Consider the following 18,500-nt stretch of genomic DNA (forward strand, 5'->3'; position numbering starts at 1 on the left):
TATCCATTTCTTCTAGATTATCCAACTTGTTGGTATTCAATTATTCATAATATTCTCTTCTTTAATATATCCCTATATCCTCATCAATTATTTTAAATTCTTTGCCGGGTAGCTCATTGATCTGACTCTTTTGGAATCAGCTCCTGGAGTTTCTCTTTTCTTGCTTTATGTGCTATGTTTTGTCATTTTGGTCATGGTTCTCTGCTGTGTGTGTGTGTGTGATCTGCATTTATCTTTCTACCTCTACTAGTGGCAGTAAATTTCTAATTTCTAAGAAGCTGTGGAAAGGGTTACAGAGGAGATTAGATGATCAATGAATTCAATATCACAACTAAAAAAGTCTCCAAATGTAAGTTCTCTTGAGGAATTTATTTTATATGTATATAAAGGTAATTGAATAATAAGGGTCTTTTCAATTACATAGTTGTGAAAATGGTGAAACAGAAAGATCCATCAATATGCTTCACACTACATATGGACAAATGAAGACTCTCCTTTGGTTTATATTTCTGGCCAGTTTATACTTTTGAAGCTCACATAATTTTGCAAGATTCTCGATCAAAAGAATACTTTTTCCTCATCAACTCTTTTTAATGTGGCCATTGTGGATTCCATGCGGTCATAGTCATCCTACATAACTTGAAATTAAACTTCAGTGCACAGCATTCTTTTTTCTTCTGTCTTTTTTTAAAAATATTTTTATTTTTTTTATTTTGCAATACTGTATTGGTTTTGCCATACATCAACATGAATCCACCACGTGTGTACATAAGTTCCCATGTACAGAACAGACTTTTTGACTCTGTGGGAGAGGGAGAGGGCGGGATGATTTGGGACGATGGCATTGAAACACAGCATGCTTTTAAGCTAAGCATAGTCTGGATGTTTGGCTCTTTGTTTTCTCTGTTCTATTACTCAGTGGCCTTTCCACGATTATAACTTCATTTTCCACATTTCACATCCTGGAGGGCAGAGGACAAATATTTAAAGAAGATTTTAGAGATTTTGAAAGGTGTCCTGCAGGGTTTTGGTTTGATTTGGTTTTTGCATTAGTGTTTAGGTTTTACAACCTTGTATTAAATATTATTAATCTTAATTCTAACTTTTTTTGAGCCAAATTAGAGTGCTTCATTTCCTTCACTCTGGTCCCAGCACAGAGAAAGGTATTCAAAAAGATGGCTGTGAAGACAACAGCAAACCTTCTTAGAATTTGTCAAACAGGACAGTTAATTAAAAAAAAAGTAGATATTGGGTTGGCCAAAAAATTCATTTGCATTTTAACTCAAATGAACTTTTTGGCTATCCCAATATCGCGTGTCTAAGTATGCTTGACACCCAGTAAGTGGGTTTTCTCACTAATTCATAGAAAACCCACAGCTGTGTGGGTAGGTGTGAGTAGGTGATAACATAGGAAGACAATAGAGCTTTTCAAGAATGGGCGCACTTCTTTTAGCTGATCTTGCCTCATAGAACTTAGAGTTTTTTTCTTTTATACAACATTAGTGCCACATTTTGCCATTTGCAATGGACAATCAGTCGATTTATGTAAATTCAATCCTACCCAGGGATTCTGCCATGGAAAGGTCATCACCCTCTTCTCTTCATCAGAGTAAGTGACTTTAATTTTCCGTCTGGCATTGGTATATCTTCCAATACTTATATTTTTCTCTTAGATTTGTAGTTTTAAATCATGACTTTGAAGATGAGCAGCAGTCGTATGCTAATGTTAAATAAATATAGCATGGCCTGTCTATAGGTAATCACAGATATGGGAAAAAACCCACATCTTGTAGGTTTGCTTTTTATCAAGCTAATTTTGTGAAAAGTGAACCTCACTCTTATCACTGAACCTTGGCAAAAAGATTCTTTAAGAAATATTCTACATCTATGAATATATGAACAAAGAAGTATTTTTCTTTGTCTTTTTTTTTTTTTTTTTTTTTTTTTGCTTCACCATGCACGATGCATGATCTCTGTTCCCAGACCAGGGTTCAAATCTATGCTCCCTGCAGAGGAAGCTTGGAGGCTTAACCACTGAACCACCAGAAAGTCCTCTTTTGTTTTTTAGTTTGTTTGTTTTTTAACAAAGGAGTATGTTTAGAGATACTTTACTACCTTGCTGTAATAGTAACCTACTTTATTCCAAATTCCTTTATATAATTACTGTAAGTTCCAATGCATTTGCATCCATGATGTTCCCTTCAAAACACTGGAGTGTAGTCATAATGATTGACATCTTTCACTCTACAACAGGAAGGGAAAAAATGTTCTGAAAAAAAATGATATTCAAGATCAAAGACTTGAATATAATCACAATCTGATGTTTTTTAAATTAAAATGTATATCCGCTTAGAAGGAGGTAAGCCACAGGACATGGGAGAATATCACTGATGAAACTATTTGACATTTGCTGAAGTTGGCAATTTTGTGTGAGTGTGATCTAGTATTCTGAGTGGAGGAGATAGGGATTCTAACATGAGGTAATGGATTCCGTGGGCTGGGGATGGATGAAAAGAAACTAGAAACTAAGAAGAAAAATGTATAAAATTATCATAATATAGGACTGCCTTCTGATGTCTAACCAAATTTTCTAATATTGCAATTTTTATCCCACATGATATTCATTTCATAGTGTACTTAGCACATGGGTTGTATCTTTTTAAGATCATTTGGTATAATATGAAACTGTTAAATTATCAACATTCTAAATTGGAGATTAAAAAGTCTTAGGGTTACCAAAGAGTTTGATGATCCTTTCACATGGAATAATGGAAATTTGCGGAATTTTGATAACTACAATGAGAATTTGGTTAAGCTACGGGTATTTTTTGATGTGAAAGAGCAAGGCTTTCTGTTCCCTATTCAAATCAAGCAAAAGTGCAGGAAAGGCGGATGGTGTTGAAAGGACATTTTGGAGAATGAGTATACAGAAAGATGGCAAGGTTTTCCTCAAAAGCTGCTATCTATGATCCCAAATCAATGGGGCCATAAAATATGTCTCTTTTGATTGCAATCATTATTACACAACATATCATTCTAAAAGTAAATTTGAAAAACAAAATAGAAAAAAGTCAGAACAAAATGCATGATTATAAAACACTTGACTGAAAAAAATGCACAACCTAAAAGTTGAGAATTACATATTTGGCGACTTTACTGAGAACCATAGCCAAGAAGGTAGCCTCTTGGAAAACTGAAAGGAACTTTCCCAAAAGGTGATGGAGGAGCCAGGATTTGTAGGAGTTTTTGCTTAAAACAAAATGAAAGACATGTAGTTGACTACCAAAAGACAACTGCTGATCACAAAAACAGATATCTCAAGTGTTAATGATTTTAGTGCTTTTCTACATGTGGGAAGACACAAGATATCAATCATTCTTATTGAAATTAATCATCCACATGTATTTTAAATACCCAGGCTTTTTTCCTGTTTTTCCTCTATCCTGAATTCACCTCAGGCTTCACCATCAGGGCAGCTGCCCGGGTTGATGGCTTTATGGTCGCAACATCTCTTGTTTCTTGAAATGGCAGGTGACATTCTTTCTCCACACATTGACCTAGTATTACAGTTATTGTGAAACTAACCCTGAGCCCTTTGGCTGAACTGTTCAGGCTGTTGGAACTGTGGAATAGTGATTATATTAAAGACATTCGGAAGCTTTTAATTTTAATTAGATCTCATTTGTTTATTTTTGCTTTTATTTCCAGAATTCTGGGAGGTGGATCATAGAGGATCCTGCTGTGATTTATGTCTGAGAGTGTTTTGCCTATGTTCTCCTCTAGGAGTTTTATAGTTTCTGATCTTACATTTAGATCTTTAATCCCTTTTGAGTTTATTTTTGTGTACGGTGATAGAAAGTGATCTAGTTTCATTCTTTTACAAGTGGTTGACCAGTTTTCCCAGCACCACTTGTTAAAGAGATTGTCTTTACTCCATTGTATATTCTTGCCTCCTTTGTCAAAGATAAGGTGTCCATATGTGTGTGGATTTATCTCTGGGCTTTCTATTTTGTTCCATTGATCTATATGTCTGTCTTTGTGCCAGTACCATACTGTCTTGATGACTGTGGCTTTGTAGTAGAGCCTGAAGTCAGGCAAGTTGATTCCTCCAGTTCCATTCTTCTTTCTCAAGATTGCTTTGGCTATTCGAGGTTTTTTGTATTTCCATACAAATCTTGAAATTATTTGTTCTAGTTCTGTGAAAAATGTGGCTGGTAGCTTGATAGGGATTGCATTGAATTTGTAAATTGCTTTGGGTAGTATACTCATTTTCACTATATTGATTCTTCCGATCCATGAACATGGTCTATTTCTCCATCTATTAGTGTCCTCTTTGATTTCTTTCATCAGTGTTTTATAGTTTTCTATATATAGGTCTTTAGTTTCTTTAGGTAGATATATTCCTAAGTATTTTATTCTTTTCGTTGCAATGGTGAATGGAATTGTTTCCTTAATTTCTTTTTCTACTTTCTCATTATTCGTGTATAGGAATGCAAGGGATTTCTGAGTGTTGATTTTATATCCTGCAACTTTACTATATTCATTGATTAGCTCTAGTAATTTTCTGGTGGAGTCTTTAGGGTTTTCCATGTAGAGGATCATGTCATCTGCAAACAGTGAGAGTTTTACTTCTTCTTTTCCCATTTGGATTCCTTTGATTTCTTTTTCTGCTCTGATTGCTGTGGCCAAAACTTCCAGAACTATGTTGAATAGTAGCGGTGAAAGTGGACACCCTTGTCTTGTTCCTGACTTTAGGGGAAATGCTTTCAATTTTTCACCATTGAGGATAATGTTTGCTGTGGGTTTGTCATATATAGCTTTTATTATGTTGAGGTATGTTCCTTCTATTCCTGCTTTCTGGAGAGTTTTTATCATAAATGGATGTTGAATTTTGTCAAAGGCCTTCTCTGCATCTATTGAGATAATCATATGGTTTTTATTTTTCAATTTGTTAATGTGGTGAATTACATTGATTGATTTGCGGATATTGAAGAATCCTTGCATCTCTGGGATAAACTAGTACAGCCACTATGGAGAACAGTGTGGAGATTCCTTAAAAAATTGCAAATAGAACTACCTTATGACCCAGCAATCCCACTTCTGGGCATACACACTGAGGAAACCAGAATTGAAAGAGACACATGTACCCCAATGTTCATCGCAGCACTGTTTATAATAGCCAGGACATGGAAACAACCTAGATGTCCATCAGCAGATGAATGGATAAGAAAGCTGTGGTACATATACACAATGGAGTATTACTCAGCCATTAAAAAGAATTCATTTGAATCAGTTCTGATGAGATGGGTGAAACTGGAGCCAATTATACAGAGTGAAGTAAGCCAGAAAGAAAAACACCAATACAGTATACTAACACATATATATGGAATTTAGGAAGATGGCAATGACGACCCTGTATGCAAGACAGGAAAAAAGACACAGATGTGTATACCAGACTTTTGGACTCAGAGGGAGAGGGAGAGGGTAGGATGATTTGGGAGAATGGGAATTCTAACATGTATACTGTCATGTAAGAATTGAATCGCCAGTCCATGTCTGACGTAGGGTGCAGCTTGCTTGGGGCTGGTGCATGGGGATGACCCAGAGAGATGTTGTGGGGAGGAAGGTGGGAGGGGGGTTCATGTTTGGGAATGCATGTAAGAATTAAAGATTTTAAAATTTAAAAAAAAAAATAAAAAATTAAAAAAAAAAAAAACATTCGGGAAAACCAGACAGCGATGTGAGTTGTGAATTATTTAGTTTATAATTTCTTATAAAACTAGCTAAGTGTTGGCAAAATGCCTCTAGTGTTTATCTTTTCATCCAAAAATAAGCACCTGAGGCAGATGTGCCCTGGTGTCGGGGCGACTGTAAGTGAACAAAATAGTGAAAAATTTTTTTCTATTCTTGTGTTTATATTATACTGCTAGGAAGACATACATATAAATGAATAAGTATATTATGTCTTGGATGCTATGAAGTGCAAAAGAGAAAACTATATGTATTTATCATTTCCAACCCCTTGGTCTCTGGCTTGTTTATTTTAGCTGCACTAGGGCTTTGTTGCTGCATGCAGCCTTTCTCTGGTTGTGGAGAGGGGGCTATTCTTCACTTGCAATGTGTGGGCTTCTCACTCTGGTGGCTTCTCTTGTTGTGGAGCATGGACTTAGTTGTGCTGTGGCACGTGAAATCTTCCTGGACCAGATATCCAACCCCAGGCCTTGCACTGGCAGGCAAATTCTTAACCACTGGACCACGAGGTAAGTCTTCAGAATCCTACTTTAAGATGATTGGTAAATGTTCTTTCCTGCCCCTAGCCCTCATCTGAAATCTAGCTCTTTCTTATGTGATCCTAACAACCTTTGTGTTTTGTACCAAATGAACTCAACTGAACTAACCTGGTATATTTTCTTAACCTCTCAGATGTTTGTCCGGGTCCATGCCAGCATATATTTGCTCAGAAACTTGGATGTGCTGGGATTATTCTTCTTGCCTTGACTCTGATTGGGTTAAAAATTTCAGGTAAGTGGTACAAGATCATTTATTTTTATTTTTCCATTTATTCTACTTGTACCATCAATATGACTACCCCAAACTTACTGGAAGACCAGTGAAATAAAAAAAGTCACAAAACAGTGCTCAGTGCTCAGCCCATATTTATTCTGCAAGCTTTGCCTTTGGTATTTCTCTTCCTAATTGTTCGAAGTCATCACGAGAGATTTCACATGTGCTCCAAGAATTTTTTTTTAATTGTAATTACGATAAAAAGGTGACAATAACAAAGAATTATTTACAGATTTTTTATTTTAAAATATATTTTATGTACTACACCAAGTTTTTCAATGCATACTAATACAAAAATTATTGAGCTATTTTACATTATTTTTACAGATTGTTTTAGATCTTTGAAATCTAGTGTGTATTTTTTATTATCTACAGTACATTTCAAATTAGCCACTAATATCAATAACCTCAGATATGCAGACGACACCACCCTTATGGCAGAAAGTGAAGAGGAACTAAAAAGCCTCTTGATGAAAGTGAAAGAGGAGAGTGAAAAAGTTGGCTTAAAGCTCAACATTCAGAAAACTGAGATCATGGCATCTGGTCCCATCACTTCATTGGAAATAGATGTGGAAACGGTGGAAACAGTGTCAGGCTTTGTTTTTTGGGGCTCCAAAATCACTTCAGATGGTCATTGCAGCCATGAAATTAAAAGACGCTTACTCCTTGGAAGGAAACTTATGACCAACCTAGATAGCATATTAAAAAGCAGAGATATTACTTTGCCAACAAAGCTCCTTCTAGTCAAAGCTATGGTTTTTCCAGTAGTCATGTATGGATGTGAGTTGGACTATAAAGAAATCTGAGCACTGAAGACTTGATGCTTTTGAACTGTGGTGTTGGAGAAGACTCTTGAGAGTTCCTTGGGCTGCAAGGAGGTCCAACCAGTCCATCCTAAAGGGGATCAGTCCTGGATGTTCTTTGAAAGGACTGATGCTGAAGCTGAAACTCCAATAATTTGGCCACCTCATGCAAAGAGTTGATCTTTGGAAAAGACCCTGATGCTGGGAGGGACTGGGGATGGGAGGAGAAGGGGACGACAGAGGATGAGATGGCTCATGGCATCACTGACCTGATGGACATGAGTTTGAGTGAACTCCGGGAGTTGGTGATGGACAGGGAGGCCTGGAGTGCTGTGATTCATGGGGTTGCAAAGAGTTAGAAGAGTTAGACACTACTGAGCGACTGAACTGAACTGAACTGATTCATCAGAAATACTTGATTTGTACTTAGATTTTGTAAAGCTTACAGTTTTAAAGTCTTTATTGAACTTGTTACAATATTGCTTCTGTTGTTCCTATGTTCTGGGTACTTCTTTTTGTTCTTTGTTTTTGGCCAAGACGCTTGTGGGATCTCAGTTTTCCAACCAGGGATCACACCTACTGCCCATGCACTGGAAGGCAGGCTTAACACTGGATGGCTTAGGAAGTCCCTACAGTTTCTTAAGTGCCTACGAAATTTCAGATTATCCTGGGCAATGTCTCATATAGGATAGGCACAATTATACTCATTCTGAAGATGGAGCATGCAGACCCGAGTGGAAGCAATACAAAAGTTTAAGTAACACCGGGTTACTGAAAGCAAGTAAAAACATGTGAAAGTGAAAGTCGCTCAGCGGTGTCTGACTCTTTGGAACCCCATGGCCTATATAGTCCATGGAATTCTCCAGGTCAGAATACTGGAATGAGTAGCCTTTTCCTTCTCCAGGGCCTCTTGGATTCTTTGCCAGCTGAGCCACAGGGAAGCCCAAGAATACTGGAGTAGGTAGCCTATCCCTTCTCCAGCGGATCTTTGCCACCCTGGAATCCAATCGGGGCCCCTGCATTGCAGGCTGATAAGCAAGCAAAGAAAGTTTCAGTAAATAAGTAAAGTCTTATTTATAGTAGAAGCAAGTAACTCAATCTTTCTGTGGGTTTACTTGTTATGTGTTTGTTTACATTGTTTTCTAAGTGCACTCTCTGTTACTACATTACTATTACTTTTATCTTCTGTTCATTTCAAGCTTGCTGAAATCATTTCCAGAATGATAAACATAGTGTATCCATTTCACTGCAGCTTTTAGCATTAATGTTTTTAATAGTTTCTCTTTATTTACCAATGATATCCTTAATACTAAACTCACCAAAGGAAAAAAGCAGTGTGGATTCCCAAGAAAACAGGAAGGAAACAACAGGTATATTTTGTGCCTTGAATTTCCTAAGAATAATGGCTAAATTTTGACAGATACCATTGCCTTATCTTAGTTAAGACAAGTAGCAACCAATACATAAAGTTAGTATTATCACTCTGAATTTACTTTTGACTAAACTGAGACATGGAAAGATTAAGCCACTCATCAGAGTCATACAGGTCCTACGAGGTGACACTGAGACTTTGGTGGTCTGTATTCAGAGCCTATGATCTTAACCAGATAATACTGTCTTAATGAATGCTCCTGCCAGGAGAGTCAAGAATTATTAAATAGTCAAAAACCGAGCTATAGTCAAATATTCACTTACATGGGCTATTTGGTGATTTCAATGAATATGTCAAGCAGTTAACTTTTGCCTGAAGTTAATTAATGAAACACAAATGTGAAATGAATTCTTTAAATTTATTGTATTAATCATTAAGACATTGATCATGTTCTTATAGTTTCTAAGTAGTATGTGTTAATACACTATTGATGAGTGACTGCAGCAGAAAGTGATCATTTATTATATACCTTGTACAGAACAGAAATGTTAAGAAACTTGGGAAATCCTTCAGGAAATGCTATCCAATAGATCCTGTTAATAACCCATCCCTAAGAAGCAGAAATGCAAAAAACAATGGACTGATTCCAATTTGGGAAAGGAGTACATCAAGGCTGTATGTTGTCATTCTGCTTATTTAACTTATGTGCAGAGTACATCATGTGAATGCCGGGCTAGATGAAGCACAAGCTGGAATCAAGATTACTGGGAGAGATATCAGTAATCTTAGATATGCAGATGACACCACCCTTATGGCAAAAAGTGAAGAAGAACTAAAGAGCCTCTTGATGAAAGTGAAAGAGGAGAGCGAAAAAGTTGGCTTAAAACTCAACATTCAAAAAATTAAGATCTTGGCATCTGGTCCCATCATTTCAGTTCAGTTCAGTCACTCAGTCGTGTCCAACTCTTTGTGACCCCGTGAATCGCAGCACGCCAGGCTTCCCTGTCCATCACAAGCTGCTGGAATTCACTCAGACTCATGTCCATCGAGTCAGTGATGCAATCCAGCCATCTCATCCTCTGTCATCCCCTTCCCTCCTGCCCCCAATCCCTCCCAGCATCAGAGTCATTTCCAATGAGTCAGCTCTTCGCATGAGGTGACTTCATGGCAAATAGATGGGGAGACAATGGGAACAGTGACAGACTTTATTTTCTAGGGCTCCCAAATCACTGCAGATGGTGACTACAGCCATGAAATTAAGACATGTGCCTCTTGGAAGAAAAGCTGTGACCATCTTAGACAACATATTAAAAATCCAAGACATTACTTTGCCAACAGAGGTCCTTCTAATCAAATCTATGGTTTTTCCAGTGGTGTTGTATGGATGTGAGACTCAAACCATAAAGATAGCTGAGTGCTTCAGAATTGATGTTTTTGAACTATGGTGTTGGAGAAGACTCCTGAGAATCTCTTAGACTGCAAGAATATCAAACCAGTCAATCCAAAGGAAATCAATCCTGAATATTCATTGAAAGAACTGATGCTGAAGCTGAAGCTCCAATACTTTGGCCAAGTGATGCAAAGAGCTGACTCATTGGAAAAGACCCTGATGCTGGGAAAGATTGAAGGCAGGAGGAGAAGGGGATGACGGAGGTTGAGATGGTTGGATGGCATCACCAACTTGATGGACATGAATTTGAGCTAGCTCTGGGAGTTGGTGATGGACAAGGAAGCCCCATGCTGCCATCCATAGGTTCACAGAGTTGGACAAGATTGAGTAACTGAGTTGAACTGAACAGGCAAATATATAATTTAGCACCGGAAATTTTTTCATGATTTTTCTCCATGGTATTTGTCATTAACTTATGAATTATTATTTGTTTCCAAGTATATTGTTTCAAGTGTATTTTTAAGATGATTTTGATATTGTTGTCCATGCAGTAGAAAGAGCACTGGTGAGGAATTTAAGGAATCCTAAAAAGAGTATTGTGTCTATCACCATCTGCTTGTGTGGACTTGAACAAGTTATTCTGTCTGTTAGTGTTTTAATGGGTCACTATTTCTCAAATCTTAGTAGTAGAATGAACAATGGTCTCAAAAGCCTCACAGTTATATTAAAATCTAAATACATAATTGTCCTCACAGTGATGAGCAAAGTCTTTCCTGAATTTATGATGACTAGTGCATGCATGGTTAGTGTTAGTGGGGTGGGGACAGGTTAAAACATAACATTTATTTCTTCTTCCTCTTTCTTACTTAATTGTTCCCCTTCTTTCTTACTTTAGAGAGACCAGTTCTGTTAACGTGCCCAATGCATTGGCAACAAATCTGAGATAAATGCTTGTATTTTCATGAAACTTCCAAACCTTGGAATGACAGTCAAGCTGACTATTCCACAAGAGAATCCAGTCTGCTGCTTATTCAAGATAAGGAAGAACTGGTAAATAATTAAGTAAAATACTTTAATACAACTTAGCACTGACTTCTAGCCACATCAAGATCTTTGTGCTTTAGCCTTAAGGGTTCTATGCAGATGAAAATATCAACCTTGACTTCAAGCAGCTCACAATCTGAGAGACCAAATAGACATGTAAACAAAATAAATATAATTTAATGGATACAATATTATAAACATAAACATTGTATATATTAATATATAAATGAACAAATAGAAATATCACAAATAAGGATTAATTAACGCCAACAGGGAGTCAGAAAAGGCCTCATAGAAGAGGTGATACTTGAACTGGGTTTCAGAGGATGAGCATAAGAATGCAAACCAGCAACAGATAAACAGATTCAATATTCAGTCATTTCTTCTGTTTCATTTACAGAGACTCATACAAAACCTGATAAACAAAGAAGCAATTCTGTTTTGGATTGGATTAAACTTTACATTATCAAAGAAGAACTGGAAGTGGATAAATGGATCCTTTTAAACTCTAATATGTGAGTATTAGATAAGCTAACTTTAATATTCAATTCACAGCATTTACATCAATTGGCAAGATAGTAACATTGCTATTGAAGACTGAGATTTATAGTTAACAGCCTGAAAGAAGAATGATTCTGAAGTTGGTTAAAAAGTTCTATATATGAAAACACAGCAACACTTTGTGTCACAACATATATTTTATCTGAAATGGAGTTTTAGGAGACAAGGAGGAATAGACCAATTCCTTTGGGAGGGGCACACACAAAAAAGTTTTTCAAAGAATAAAATTTAAAAATAAAGAAATTTCTAGCTAGAAGATACTGACACAAAGAATTGTTAAATAGTTTTTCAACCCGTGGGACCACATACCTTAGTGGGCCATGCTAGAATGATAAATACAAGAAGAAAAATACAGCACATATCAGAGTATGTGGAATCCAGATATTTGGGAACTAGCCAAACTGTGATAAATATTGGAGCCTATTTTAACCAGTAGTGTAGAAAAAGAGTTGTTTGAGGAGATGTAATAAACCTGCATAAGCCACAACAGAGCTATTTGCCATTGCTTTTTCTTCCATTTTATTGATTTATTTTTGTCTGTGCTGGGTGTTCATTGCTGCTCAGAGTTTTCTTTAGTGGCTCAGAGTGGGGGCCACTGTCTAGCTGTGGTGTGCGGGCTTCTCACTGTGGTAGTTGCTCTTGCTGCAGAGCACAGCTTCTAGGGCACTCGGGCTTCAGTAGTTGCGGTGTACGGGCTCTAGAACACAGACACGACAGTTGTGTTGCACAGGATTAGTTGCTCCACAGCATGTAGGATCTTCACAGATTAGGGATCGAACCTGTGTCTCCTGCTTTGGCAGGTGGCTTCTTCACTGAGTCGTTAGGGAAGCCCTTGCAATTTCTTTCTGGTTGTCTCACTATAGTCTCTTACTGCAACATGGTCAGGATAACCGTGAGTGTTTTAGGATTGATGTTACAAATTAAATTACAAATCTTTAATGGACTTCATCATTTTTGTACATCAAAGGGCAGGGCACTATTTTTCCCTAGAAAATGAAAGTGTGCAGGCATCCAACCCAGCTTCTGAAAAGAATTTTTGTTCAGTTTTTCAGCACACATGACATTGTGTTATGCTTTTTGGAGTCTGCAAAAGATTTATTGACATTTGTATAAATTACAGTTAAAATCAATTCTTTCTCTCATTCAAAACACCAAGACATTGAAGTTTAAGACGCAGGAGCATATTCAAGTTCATCCAAAATATAGTATTACTTTCTTGTGTGGAAAGTTACCAAACTTGAGATATGTTGGTTTAATGACCAAGTTTTCATTTATTTGACTCATTCTAAAATACAGTATTTTTTTAAGTATTTTAAAACGAATGTTATTTTTTTATTTTACTTTACAATACTGTATTGGTTTTGCCACACATGAATATTATTTTTAAATAAAGTGTTCTGAACTAGAATAAACATATTAAATGGCAAATGTATTTTGTTAAATAAAATTTATTCTGAATTTTTATTTGTTTCACAGGGATTATTATCTATACTTCATTGACATATAAATGCAACTCTGATATTAGCTTACTTTTATTTCTTTGTCATTAGGAAAGGTTAATTTTGGTTACCTGTGTGTATGTTTCTTACTGGGGCATTATGTTTATTTTATTAAGGTTTATTATAAAGTTGGAAATCTCTGAGATGTTTATGACAAGAAATACAGGCATAGTTGACAGATTAAATGTGAGTGAACATTCTACTTTATTCTGAAGAGTAATGGTTTTATTAAGACTGTGATCAGGTAAGTCTGGAAGGTATCATATGATAGTGAAAAGAGCAGCAGTTAGATACCACTTTTATTTAGTGCTCTAAACTAGACAGCATATTATAAAGCAGAGACATTACTTTGCCAACAAAGGTCCGTCTAGTCAAGGCTATGATTTTTCCAGTGGTCATGTGTGGATGTGAGAGTTGGACTATAAAGAAAGCTGAGCACCAAAGAATTGAAGGTTTTGAGCCGTGGTGTTGGAAAAGACTCTTGAGAATCCCTTGGACTGCAAGGAGATCCAACCAGTCCATCCTAAAGGAAATCAGTCCTGGGTGTTCATTGGTAGGACTGATGTTGAAGCTGAAACTCCAATATTTTGTCCATCTGATGTGAAGAACTGACTAATTTGAAAAGACCCTGATGCTGGGAAAGATCGAAGGCCGGAGGAGAAGGATGACAGAGGATGACATGGATGGATGGCATCACCAACTCAGTGGACATGAGTTTCAGTAAACTCTGGGAGTTGGTGCTGGACAGAGAGGCCTGGCATGCTGCAGTCCATGAGTTCAGAAAGAGTCAGACATGACTGAGTGACTGAACTGAACTGAACTGAACCCTGGTTTTCAAGTAAAGAAAAACATAAAGAGGGATAATAATTTTTTAACAAAACCCCTTTGGGGTTAAAGAAGATAACACTAAGGAACTAGGCAGAGATCTGGTCAAAGCGAGCCTGACAAGTCACCCAAGGGCCTTTTGGAAATGGGCTTGGTCAGTTGAGCATTAAAAAAGTTACTTTGAAAGTTCAAGAAGGGGACCAGAAGGGTGGAAGAGATAAAACACAGGGGACTTTTGCTATTACTCGCTTGAAAGAAATGCTGATGTGACTAGAGTGTCAGGCACTAGGAGGGAATCAGGTGGACTTCTCAGGGTCAAGGGCCCTTATGAAGAACTGGAACAAAGGAACAAAGAGAATCTGTGATGGAGTCCTGCCCACTGTACTACTTCACTTTCAGTTTAGGACAAGCAAGTGAACGTCTTACGCATATCCCTTCCTAGCATGCCAGCTCTGCATTGCCATCCCATTCTTTGACTGCTACTCACACCACATTTGCAATAAGCCACAAGACTCCTGCGTCTTTGGAACTAATAAAACACTGATCACTCATAAACTATTTGGAATGGGAAAAAAGGAACCTTCTACTACACACAACATGAACTGAGCCTCCTTTTCTGGCCACATTCAAATTCTGAGACCCTGTGTATCTATTCTTACTTGCTATATTTCCGGAGCACATACTCTTTTTAAGCCTGATCACACTTCTATAGGTATCATCTCAATACCTCCCCAAATACTAGGTCATTATATCCTAAATATTTAAGAAAATTAAAGTTCAATGAAAGGAAGAAGTTTTTCATGTGACATGTTAATAGGAGATTCAGTTTCCAATTTTCAAAGCTTCATTTTGTATATATCATGATAACATTTCTGTTTAGAATGCTTCTCTTCCGGTGAAGATGAACTTGCAAGTTCCAGATGTTTATATTAGCTTCCTATTAAAAGTTTATATTTGTGACTGACTGTGTAGTTATCATTGTTCAGTTGCTAAGTCATGTCCAACCCTTTGTGACCCCCAGGGACTGAAGCTCCCCAGGTTCCTCTGTCCTCCAGTGTCTCCCAGTTTGCTCAAGTTCATGTCCATTTGAGGCAGTGATGCTATCTAACTATGTCATCCTCTGCCGCCACCCCCCGCCCCGCCTTCTCCTTTGGCCTCAGTCTTTCCCAGCATCAGGGTCTTTTCCAATGAGTTGGCTTTTCCCATCAGGTGGTCAAAGTATTGGAGCATCAGTCCTTCCAAGGAATATTCAGGATTGATTTCTTTTAGGATTGACTGGCCTGATTTGCATGCAGTCCAAGGGACTCTCAAGAATCGTCTCCAGCACCACAATTTGAAAGCATCAATTCTTCGGCACTTACTCTCTTTATGGTATAAATTTCACATCAGTGCATGAGTAATGGAAAAGCCATAGCTTTGACTATACTGACATTTGCTGACAAAGTGATGTCTTTGCTTTTGAATATGTTGTCTAGGTTTGTCATAGCTTTCTTTCCAAGGAGCAGTGACAAAAAGTGAAAGTGTTACTCCCTCAGTCCTGTCTGATTCTTTCCCACCCTATGGACTGTATCCTGCCAGGTTCCTCTGTCCACGGAAATGGAATTTCTCCAGACAAGAATACTGGAGTGGGTAGCCATTCCCACGAGCAAGTGTCTTTTAATTTCAGGGCATTAGTCATTGTCTGTAGAGATTTTGGAGCCCGAGCAAACAAAGTCTGTCACTGCTTGCATTTTTTCCCCTTCTATTTGCCATGAAGTGATAGGACCAGATGCTAAAATCTTAGTTTTCGAATGTTGAGTTTCAAGCCAGCTTTTTCACTCTCCTCTTTCACCCTCCTTCAGACGGTTTTTAGTTCCTCTTCTCTTTCTGCCACAGACTGTTTACTTACCCAATGCTTAATAACTGAGCATCTCGTTGTTTCCTGAGAGCTACAGAAAATACTGGCTGGATGAGGAGAATTATGTGAGAAAATCATGAACTCTAAAAAGAGTCTTTTCTTTTGCTCTGCAGATTACCAGTTTCTGGTGATTCTAAAGAAGATAGCTGCGTTTGCATATCAAGGACACAATTTATTTCTGAAACCTGTGCTGCAGAGAATAGACTGATCTGCCAAAAAGAACTAATACCTGTCAGAAATAAAGTAGTATGTTTTTCCAGTTGACTAGCCATCCTCTCCATCTCTTTAATTTCCACTTCAGATTTCTGTCATTTTAACCGTATATATTGGCATAGTGGCTCCATGCACATTTTGTGAACACACACTGAGAATTCTAATTTTTGTGAATTTTATATAAGTTCATGTCTAAGCCCCTCACTGAGTAACTGATAAATTATATACCTAAAAAAAGATGTCTCAGGGCATGTTGAGAAAACATATACCTAAAGAAAAGATATCTCAGGGCATGTGCCCAGGAGTCGGATCGCTGTATCATATGATAGTCCTATTTTTTAGTTTTTTTATAGAACTGCCATACCATTCTCCATAGTGGCTGTATCAATTTACATTCCCACCAATAGTGTAGGAGGGCTCCCTTTCCTCTACACCCTCTCCAGCATTTCTTGTTTGTAGATTTTTTCATGATGATCATTCTGACGGATGTGTTAGCTTTGACATAAATACACGACCATATGTAAAGTGGATAGCTAGTGGGAAGCTGCTATATAGCACAGGGAACTGATCTCAGTGCTCTGTGATGACCTAGAGGAGTTGGATGGGTAAGGAGGCAGGCGGGAGGCTCAGGAAGGAGGGGATATATGTGTACTTATAGCTGATTCATTTCATTGTACAGCAGAAGCTAACACAACACTGTTAAATAGCTATACTCTAATGAAAAGTCTCATTTTAAGAGACAGTGGTGCACTATGTATAAAAGTCCAGACCAGCTAAGGGGAATGGTTTCTAATCCTGCAGCTCTCATCCATCCCCCCTCTGTGCCTTATCTCAACTCCAAAACCTTTTAGTCAACATTTCTAAAGTTTTCTGCTTCTTCCACAGCCTCTATTCTTTTTGTTTCTATGCTTTGTGGCAGAGCATTGATTAAACTCCATTCTCTTGATTCTTATATCAGAGCTTCATTACTAAAGGAATTTGAGGAAGGGAACTTAACTCTTCCCCATCATTGTAAAGTTCTTCCCATTTTAATTGTATCCTTGGTTCTTCAAAAATTAATTTTATTGGCATAAAATTGCCTTATAATGTTGTGTTAGTTTCTACTGTACAGCGAATTGAACCAGTCTTACATATGCATGCATCTCCTCCCTTTAGGACTTCCTTCCCATAGTGCATTAATTAGTGTTCCATGTGCTATATGCACTGGGCACCAGGTACCAATTTCTTTGGGGCATTCAGTTCAGTTCAGTCGCTCAGTCGTGTCTGACTCTTTGTGACCCCATGAATTGCAGCACACCAGGCCTCCCTGTCCATCACTAACTCCTGGAGTTCACTCAGACTCGCGTCCATCGAGTCAGTGATGCCATCCAGCCATCTCATCCTCTGTCGTCCCCTTCTCCTCCTGCCCCCAATCCCTCCCAGCATCAGAGTCTTTTTCAATGAGTCAACTCTTCACATGAGGTTGCCAAAGTACTGTAGTTTCAGCTTTAGCATCATTCCTTCCAAACAAATCCCAGGGCTGATCTCCTTCAGAATGGACTGGTTGGATCTCCTTGCAGTCCAAGGGACTCTCAAGAGTCTTCTCCAACACCACAGTTCAAAAGCATCAATTCTTCGGTGCTCAGCCTTCTTCACAGTCCAGCTCTCACATCCATACGTGATCAATTTCGGGAGGACAATTTTTCCACCAATCAGGGAGGGGCTTATGGTTTCAGGATGATTCAAGCGCATTACATTCATTGCACATTTGTTCATTTATTTCTATTATCATTATATCAGCTCCATCTCAGATCATCAGGCATTAGATATGGGAAATTGGGGACCCATGTTATACAGTATGTTCTCATTAGTTATCTATTTTATATATCTGTACATAGTATCAATAGTCTATATGTACCAATCAAATCCCCCAATTTCTCCCACCACCCCATTTCTCCTTTCCTATCCTTACATTTGTTCTCTATGTCTGTGTCTCTATTTCTGTTTTGCAAATGGGATAACTTGCAGATGGTGATTGCAGCCATGAAATTAAAAGACGCTTACTCCTAGGAAGAAAAGTTATGACCAACCTAGATAGTATATTCAAAAGCAGAGACATTACTTTGCCAACTAGTTAAGGCTATAGATTTTCATGTGGTCATGTAAACAGGAGGCAAACAAAACAATGGGAAAGACTAGAGATCTCTTCAAGAAATTTAGAGATACCAAGGGAACATTTCATGCAAAGATGGGCTGATAAGGGACAGAAATGGTATGGACCTAACAGAAGCAGGCGATATTAAGAAGAGGTGGCAAGAATACACAGAAGAACTGTACAAAAAAGAGCTTCACG

General features: G+C 37.8%; 1 pseudogene; it reads left to right on the forward strand.

The window, feature by feature from the left end:
* LOC102183784 lies at positions 1,525-16,219 on the forward strand (annotated as a pseudogene).

This window comes from Capra hircus, chromosome 5 (assembly GCF_001704415.2).
Source record: "Capra hircus breed San Clemente chromosome 5, ASM170441v1, whole genome shotgun sequence".
NCBI lineage: Eukaryota > Metazoa > Chordata > Mammalia > Artiodactyla > Bovidae > Capra > Capra hircus.